The sequence below is a fragment of the Dendrobium catenatum genome, unplaced genomic scaffold (genome assembly GCF_001605985.2).
Source record: "Dendrobium catenatum unplaced genomic scaffold, ASM160598v2 fragScaff_scaffold_1305, whole genome shotgun sequence".
NCBI classification, from domain to species: domain Eukaryota; kingdom Viridiplantae; phylum Streptophyta; class Magnoliopsida; order Asparagales; family Orchidaceae; genus Dendrobium; species Dendrobium catenatum.
In genome coordinates, this window is record NW_021319767.1 from 233511 (window position 1) to 243308 (window position 9798).

The 9798-nt window shown below is 31.4% G+C and overlaps 1 pseudogene; it reads right to left on the reverse strand.

Annotated features, from left to right (window-relative positions):
• Nucleotides 1-591: 591 nt before the first annotated feature.
• Nucleotides 592-2574, reverse strand: LOC110094856 (annotated as a pseudogene).
• Nucleotides 2575-9798: the final 7224 nt, after the last annotated feature.

The window sequence follows — 9798 nt, forward strand, 5'->3', positions numbered from 1 at the left end:
AAAAAAAATTAGACAACTCAAAATTTTATTAATTCTCTTATACTTTTTCCTTTTTCTAAATCATTCATTTTAAAATGCTTGTCAAGAAAAAGAGTTGATCCTTCCTTAAAAAGATTAAATATTATTTCTAATTTTCAAAGTTATATTCAAGTTGAACTTTTTTTTTTTTAAATACTAATGCAAAACCAGGCATCATATATTTTCATCAAACTTGATCCATTTGTGAGATGGCTGATAATGATGTGTTATATTAAGATCAATGATATGAGACAAGGCCCATAGAGGCTACTGCAGGTTATCATTGTTAAGCCATCACTGGTGGTCCAAGCTGTTTTATTTTAAGTGAGTTGGCTATTCTAGGTCAGGAGAAACAAAATTGTTTTAAAATGTAATTATCTAAAGATAAGATATGTGCCATATTTTGATAATTACAAAAGCATATTCATTTCATAGGTAGAATTGCACATCATTTATTCACAAAAAATTTCATACAATGCTAGAGATCACACTACTTGTTGCCATTAAATAGCAGAAGTTACAAAATACAACAAGAAATACATTTTGTTCTTTGTAGACGGTGCTTGAATTATATGCTAGCCTTCCCATAAATCATATTTAGGCCAACCTTCCCATAAAGTGAATACAACTTATATTAGATGTTTAAGCTGTGGTGCTTAAATATGGAAAATTTTACAAATAACAAGTAGTAAAGTATATAAGTAATTTATATAGCTAGCGGAACCAAATAAAGCTTTTCTTTTCTTGGAGTAGTTATTCTGGCACTATCTTCCATGTCCATACCATCACTGGAAATGCCACTCGGTAGTTTCCAATTGAAGCGATAAACAAGATTTGCTAAAGCAAGCTCAACAATGGCAATTGCAAACTGTATTCCAGGACAAATTCTACGACCAGCACCAAATGGAATGTAATGAAAATCATGACCTTTGTAGTCTACATCGTCACCTAAGAATCTCTCTGGCTTAAATTCTTGTGGTTCATTCCAATAACTTCATCTCTTCCAATGGCCCATGCATTGATGAGGACCCTAGTCTTCTTAGGAATGTTATATTCTTGTATTTGACAATCTTGCAATGACTCTCGAGGGAGAATTAATGGAACTGGTGGATGCAACCGAAGAACTTCCTTTATAACAGCCTTCATGTAGCTCAATTTGCCCAAGTACTCCTCCCGTACTTTTTCCTCTCCATAAGCTATTCCCCTCACTTCACTTTGCACCTTTTCCATTACTGTTGGATTTCGAATGAGCTCAACCATGCACCAATCGAGAAGAGCAAGGGATGTGTCCGTTCCGGCAACAATCATATCCTTTTATAGTACAAAGGGATGTCACTACGTTAGTTTGCCATAAGATGCAAGCCAAAAAAAGAAAAAAAAATTGAATTAAAATTAGTGGAATTCACTTCTCTCAGTTTGACAGAACCGGCATGAAGGAATTGTGTTAATTTGCTAAATTTCCTCGAACTAAAAGTCGATAAAAAGGATCGGATGAAAAATGTCCAATGAACATTTGTTATGCAGAAAAAAAGTTTTGGATTTTTGAAAAGCTAAAAAAGCTGCGATCTTTGTTTGATAACCAGTTGTTATGCAGAAAATGTCCTGAATTTTTAAATAACAGCATTTGTTGTATTCAAAAAAGAGCTTGTTTAAAATAAATACCAATAAAAGTGCCTTAATCTGCTTATTTGTGAGAACAAACGACATCCTTGAATCTTTCTGCAACTGAAGCAACACATCAATGAAATCAGTACTACTCGTGGTCTCTCCTTCCGCCAATTGGGAAACATGGTCCTCAATAAACTCCTCAAGAAGAACATCCCATTTCTCAGAATGCCTTGTAAGTTCCCCTTCCAATCCAAAGAGCACATCTAACCACCTTAACCGGGGGAATTAATCCTCCAGGAACACTTTACCAAAGAAAACAAGGTTCAAACGAATAAGTTCGCTAAGAAGCTTCCTTTTCTCTTCACTCATTGATGATCCCAAAATAGATTTACATAAAACGTCGCATGTCAACGTATTCAGGATCTCAGACACGCACACAACACCATTGTTAGCTGAATCCATGCGAGCAATTCTTTTGATCATCAAAGATACTTCCTCCATACGCACTAAACTGAAGGACTGTATCATTTTTAAGCTGAGGAGGTTGGTAACACAGATCTTTCTGGTCTGTCTCCAATACTCTCCGTAAGGGGCAAAGGCCATATCATTGTTGTTGTAGAGCAAAATCCTTGCTGCCTTAAGCGAAGGCCGGCTTGCAAATATGAGATCATGAGTTCTCATGATCTCTCGAGCAGTAGATGGTGATGAGACTACAAGAGTGAGTATGCTGCTTAGTTGTAGAAGCATGAGGGGTCCATGCTTCTTTGAAAGTTCGAAGAGTGATCGATGGGGTATCAAGCTGATTTGGTGCATAGTACCTATAAAAGGAAGCCCAGCTGGTGAAGGAAGAAGCAGTATCTTCTTTGAGAATGATTTTCGTTTACTTCTTCCTGCCAGTAGGACGAACATAGTAATCAGGAGAAGCGCTACAAGCAGCGTTGGACCCATTATGAGCTTGCCGAGCATAAATGGATGATAACATCAGTTTAAGAAGAAGTTCAGAACAATTTTAAAAAGAAAAAAATGTAATCTTAGATCTGTTTGGCCATGGAAAGTCAATCACCATGAACCATCGTATTTTTATCCCGTGTTCCTTACGCAATGCATAGAATTTGATGAAAATTCACCCAATTAGTTTAATCAATAAGGAAACATAAGACTGATTTTAGAAAAAAGTTTACCAGTCCAGTAGTTGTCCATGTGATAATGTGGACTTTTTTTTGTTTTTATTGAGAAATTTAGGCAGAGCACACCTTCATTTTACTATAAAGAAATAATGACAATAAAGTTAAGAAAATTAAAAATTACAACTCAATAATGAGCCATAGAAAAAAGATCCAGCTGCAACAAAATTTAATAATGCTCAACATAAAAATAATGAGATTAAAGACAAATGGATAAAAATTAAAATTTGGAATTAAAATAGTAGGAGTTATATAATAAGTCAGTAGTCAAATTTCCAATAATTGATTATGGCCATGTAGACATAGTTGGTTGTATAATTTAAAACATCTCCATGCTCTATTAGGGTTTGTGATGCACTCGTCATTCATCACCACAATTTATACGCTCCTCAATTCCCCAAAATTGTCTCCATTTTCTTTGGTTATGTCAAAGCTTAGTCCCCTACTCGTATGGATAGCTTAGACTTTTCCATTCTCTCCTCCACTTTCCCATCTATCATAGCCTCGTGACTCATACTTCCCCTTCACTACCCTCCTGCTAACATTAAATTGGAAAGGGCTCTTTACAACACACTGTCTCAGCTTATCTACCTTCTCTCTAATCTACATCTCATCCCTGATAGCATGTTTTCTTTCTCAGAAGAATTGGGTTAAGGGGAAACACAATAGATGCTAGCGTTAGTGGGATATGCAATTGGTAGAAGACCATTCTATGATAATTTATATTCAACTACAATTTTGAAAATAATAAATAAATAAAACTTGTCTACAATCCTAGAGACTTTTCCTATATTTTAGAGAACTAAAGAAGATTTTTTTACTATGGTTCTAAGTTCTCCATAAAAACAAGCCTCCATGATTAATTACATATCTCAAGAGAAAATCTTGAGAAAACACTAGATTAAATTGGTGACAAAATGTAAATTGATTTACAATGATGCAAGCAAAGATTTAAAATCATGATTTATCAATAAGGATTGGATCAAAACTGAACATTTATTTCTATAATTCATAGGATGAAAGAGTAGAGTGTTATGTTTGCTTTGAGTGGATTGCCTATACTAGATGCACTCTAACCTATACTATGATTGGGTTTTAATGATTTAAATCATGATTGAATTTATGTTCAAATTAACAAATTATTAGATAAATGGATTATACTCCTGAAAGGAAATACATAAATTGTGCATCAAGACTTATGTTTGTCTAGAGTGGATTTTCAGCTAACCACCTAGGTGCTTTTTCCAAATATGAATTCAAGTATTAATGGAATGCATGATAGACAAACTAGTGTTTACTTAGGAGCAAATGGTTTAAAGTTAAGAATTTAAAAAATGGTTTAAAGATGCCAATGTTTCAAATGCACCTAACTAATGCAATTTGAAATATATTTTTTCCTTAACCTTTAAAATTTCTTATATGCAACTACTGTACGTAATCTACATGCCCTACTTTCTAAGAAAAAATTGATAGTGTAACGGCCCTATATGAAAGGAGCATCATACTCATCTCTCTCGCTTAGGCTGTCGGTAACTTGCTGCTGAATGTTCGTGTTTAGCGTCAATAGCAGAAAAGTTAATATGCATGTTATGATTGTAGGAAAAATAAATGTTGGCATTTAATAATGATAAATACCATAAAATCCTAGGAGCATAATGTTTATCTTATCAAATTCACATTTAATGCCAAGTAACCTAAAAAAAAAAACACAGATTCTTCTTTGCAAATCATATATATACAATTGCAACCAATAATCAAACAATCAAAGTATATATAAAAGAAACAAAGAAAATGTGCAAGTGATAAGGGCCACTTAATATACAAACCACGATTTATAGGAAATTAAAAATGGCCAAGTTCCACCAACAATAAGCTCAAATTTACGCACCTAAATTGATGCACGTTTATACAAAATGAAGTTATTTATTTAGCCCTTCTTCAGGTTCTTCAAGCTATGATTGCCCTTCTAAGGAATTCCTAAAGAAATCATCTTCAAAGAAGATTTATTCTTTTGAGCTTCTTTACTTTTTAATAAACAACTTTATTTAAGACTTTCACAACTCTATTCATTTATAACTCTATATAAATTTATAATTAAATATAAAATAAAAAGACTCTACACTTGCAGAGATTAGTATATATATAGTGCATTTATTTAATATCATATACATGCCACATCATATATTGTAGGAAAGTAAACACTCAGATCATCACACATCCACCAAAATATTACTCCATAATCAATAAAGTGAAGGAAAAGTAAATAAACCTGCCACAAAACACTACCCCTATTTAAGGCTAGAGTTTGTTGTAGTATCAAATAATTCTATGTGTGCGCTAAGTAATGTGGTTTAGTTGTGTCAAAAATGGATGAAAGTTTGAATTATCTACAAATTAAATTGATGTGTTACAAGCTTGAAGGATTTAATTCAAATTTAAATTTTAATGATTTAAAATTTATTAATAAATTTTATTTTTATTTAAGTTTGATTATTAGCTTTAGGTTTTAAAGAACTATGAAAATTTGGATTAATTAGGATTTATATTTTATTTTTTGATGATTTTATTTATTGTTTATTTAATTTGTTCTATTTATTTATTATAACTATTTAAAGGATATTTTGATAGGATTTTTATTTATCCTTTGTTATACTTTTGATTTATAAACGGATGGAATTTTTATTATTTTTTATTTTAAATTTATTTTTTATGATTTATTGAAATTCTTTTTTTTTAAGATAAAACTCACTAACAAGCTTATGCATTATTTAGAAAGAAGGTTACGAGTATATAAGGGGGATTTTTAGCCCGCTACTGTTTGAAAGGGATACAAAATAAGTAAAAATACAACCTAAGAATAGAAGGCCCCCTCTAAGCACCAATAAAAAAATATTAGTAACATTAAAGGCAGCTAGGAGCTAGCACCCAAAAGGAGACCCAAAAACCAACATTCAGCCCAATCTTCTAGCAAAAGAAATTCCCTACAAAAAATTACTGCTATGCAATCTACTTGCAAAATGGTATATTTATAAAGGCAAGAACTAAAATATAAAGGAATAAAAGTATAGTTAAATAGCAATGTTGAGGGAGCACCACCATAGTTATAATCACCTAACACCAGGTACAACCAAGAAGTATACTAGCTATCAGTATACCGAAAGGCACAATTGAGAAAAATGATGCCAAGGATGTCACCAATAAAATCACAATTAACTAGAATATAGGTAATCCAATTATGCACAGTTACATTCCAGAACATCGATCCTTGTCCACTTCATTGAAGAATGAATATTCAAAGCATCCACAAACCCCATCAGTAACCACATGCTAAGGTAGAAAGAAAAAAACTCTTGGATGAAAGGTTAGAAAAGACCCAGGAATCCACAATAAACCAAATGCAAAAATAATTGTGACTAAACGTGTACAATAATAGAAAGCACCGAGTTAATATCAAAAAAGATAAAACCACAATCCTAGTAGAGAGATCCAACCCATAATAGGGAAGATTAAGATGAAAATAATTTGATTATCTTAAATTACTATCCCCATGAAAATAATCCTCCTTGGCCAAATTGCACATAACCATGGAGATACAAACAGAAAAGTTGGCCCAACCAAATACAAAACCAAGCTAGCAACATCAGATAATTAAAGGGAAATAATAACACAATAGCCCATATCAGTAAGCCAAGAGGTTTGAAATATAAGCAAATATAAGCAAAGAGACCAAACCCAAATCATAATAGAGGTTTGAAATAAACTGCAATAGGTTGGGTAAAACCAGCTCATGAATGTAGTATCTACTAAAATATCATAAAATAACTTAAATGCTACTTTAAAATAATCCAGAATCGATCCAATACTAGCTGGCGGAATCATAGAGTGGAAGCAGGACATAAGAGGAAGACAAGAAAGAAGCATTAGAGAGTAATAGTTAATAGCGGAACGAAAGGCACCAGAATCAAGATGACATACATAAAAAAAACCAAAAGCATCAACAAGGAACAAGAAGACAAAACTGAGAAAAGCCACCACATAGGGAGCCAAGCACCACCAAAAGGGCTATATTCTAATAAAAGGATTAGCCTAACAAGGCCTTTCATGAGAGCAGGTAAGGTATCATATGTAAATTTTATGAGAGGGGTAATTATACAACCATAGTTAGCTAACAAATCTGCAAAAACATTCCCTTCTCTAAAATTATGAGAAAATTGAAAGTCAAAAGAATACAAAATCTACTTAATTTTATGAAGAAGTTATAAAATATCATGATTATGAATTTGAGTATTAGAGTCCTTCAAACAATGAAGAATAAAAGTAGCATCAATTGCAATCCATGCCTCTAAAACCAAGAAAAAAATTAAGGCCATTGTAGATCACAGTAAGTTCAAAAAAAAAAAAAATAGAGTTGTTATTTAAGGGCCAACGAAAGCCATAATCATAATACCAAAAGAGTCCATAATAATACCACAAAAACAACAACCCAGGTTATTAATATAGCCATTAGGGTTTAATTTAAATAATGGAGGTGTAGGTTAAATCCAATACACCAACTTAGGATTACTAATAGAAATAGTCCAACTAATCATAATTCCTAAACTTTGACCAACAAAAGTACATCGATGAAAATTATTAATTCTTAGAAGCACTTTAAAACTTTATCTTTAACCATAGCAATAATAGACTAATGAACCATGCATTAGTTGTTAAACATATACTTGTTTCTAGCTAGCAATCCAATAAAAACCACGTGACTAGTGAAGATATCACATTCTTAATTTGACCTTTAAAGTTAACAAACCACCTATTAAGCATACCAGAGGTACTAAGATTGACACAAAAATGATTTAACCTAAAAACATCATCAAAATAAATCCAAACTTTAGCAGTAGTAGGACTAGAAGTAAAGACATGGTTCATGTCCTCCACATAAGAACAACATTGAAAATAAGAGGTTAAGGCAAAACCTTTAGTTAAAATTATATCATACATAGGAAGATACCTATATATAAGCCTCTGAATGAAAACATCAATGGAAGAGGGGATGCTCTTATGCCAAACTACATAGAAAACTAAAGAGAAAGTGTTTTTCATTCTAAGAGAATTTCAATCATTTTTAAGACTAAATGAACTAGTGTTAGAAAGCTTAAATCATAAACAATCATTTATAGTAATATTAAAAGGAATACTCATAATTTGATTAATGATAGAAGAAGGGGTGATCTCAACCATCTTATTGAGATCCCATACATTATTAGATATAAAATAATTCATTTTAATAGCCAAGGTGGAAATAGTATGAAGCATCAAGTTAACAATATCCTGAAATAAAAAATGGTCTTAGTAGAAAAAATGTTTACACAACCTAAGCCCCATTGAATTAAATTTTTAGCTCCAATTAATATTTCGCAACTTCTTCCAAATCCTAGAATCACCAGTCTTATAAAAGCACATAGTAGGATGTTTGCCAATGCAGTACTTAAATATCATAAACATAGCCCATAAGCTTTTCTTGGCATGAAAATTAAACCATAATTTAAAAGAAAAGGTATGAACCAAATAAACCAACTTTTTACAACCCAATCCACCCTCATAAAGGACACAACAACTATTACTCAAGGAAGACCAGATCAATTTGGAGTAATTTGAGTTACCACCCAAAAAAAAAAATTAAAAAGTGTCTCCAATTGATTGCGGATAGAAATGGTAGGTTGAAATTTTGGAGAATATATATGGGAAGATAGCACAAAACACTATTAATAAAAGTAAGTCTCACCCCAAAAGAAAGGCAATTAAATTCCTATGAAGCCAAATGATTATGCATAGAAGAAAGAATGTCCTCGAAAAGAAAAGACCATTTCTTACCATAACAAAGAGGAACCCCCAAATACTTAATAGGTAAAAACTTTGCATAATGCAAGTGATTCCTTCAATGTTGTTAATAAAAGAGGTCACAAAATTTAATAAAAAAGCTTTTACTATTATTAATAAAAAAAACCACTGGAGATCTCAAAATTATGCAAAAGAGGTCACAAAATTTAAATCATAAGTCTTCATTTTCCAGTAGTGTAATCCCACATTATAATAAATTGTTCAACTCAAATATAAAAATTTTATCCAGTCCTAAAATGTTAAAGTTTAATATAGGATACTTCTCATTCTCTAAAAATTATAGCACTCCCTTACTCCTTATTCTTTGGCCTCCTAAAAGAATTGGTCAACCTTAATCTAATTTCATTTTAAAATTCTTAATTTTTAAATAAAAAACTTAATATCTGCATCAACCTTAATACATGAAATACATTAAACTTTTAAAATCCATAACTAATTCTAGAAATTTTCAAATTTAGTAAACTCAAAGGAATTGAACTCATCTCTAGGTCTATTATTTATGAAAAATATAAAAGTTCTAAAAAATAATAAAAAAATTCAATAAATGGACCCCATATTAAATATATTAAAATAAGAAATATTAGTAAATAACTAGAAATTCAATAAATCATCAATCTGTGGCATTTTATGACCCCTAGCCTAAGATTTTGATGATGATAAATAATATTGATTTAATTATCTTATTCTTCATTAAATATTTTGAATGTTACTATTGTTTGTGAGTACTAATATTTCATAGAGATCACATACAACTCAAGACAACAGAAGACTCGATACTAGGTAGAATAGGATGTGAAGGAGTATGTATCTTTATATTTTTTTATCTATTTATTTCTTAAGTCTGGCCACAAAAAGTGTATGTAAACTGAATGATCATGCACACACACAGGGGAGAGTTTTTTTTAAAGAGAAAAAAAATATAATTTTAAATTGTATTATACGATACACTATGGCTTAACAGCTATCTTCTTTGAAATAATCTTACCGTACGATAGTGATCGAATTGTATGATTCCTTTTCAACCAAAAACCCTAGCTGCCAGATTAATTTAAGCAAGTTTTAATATTTGAATTTTGAGCACATCGTAATATATGAT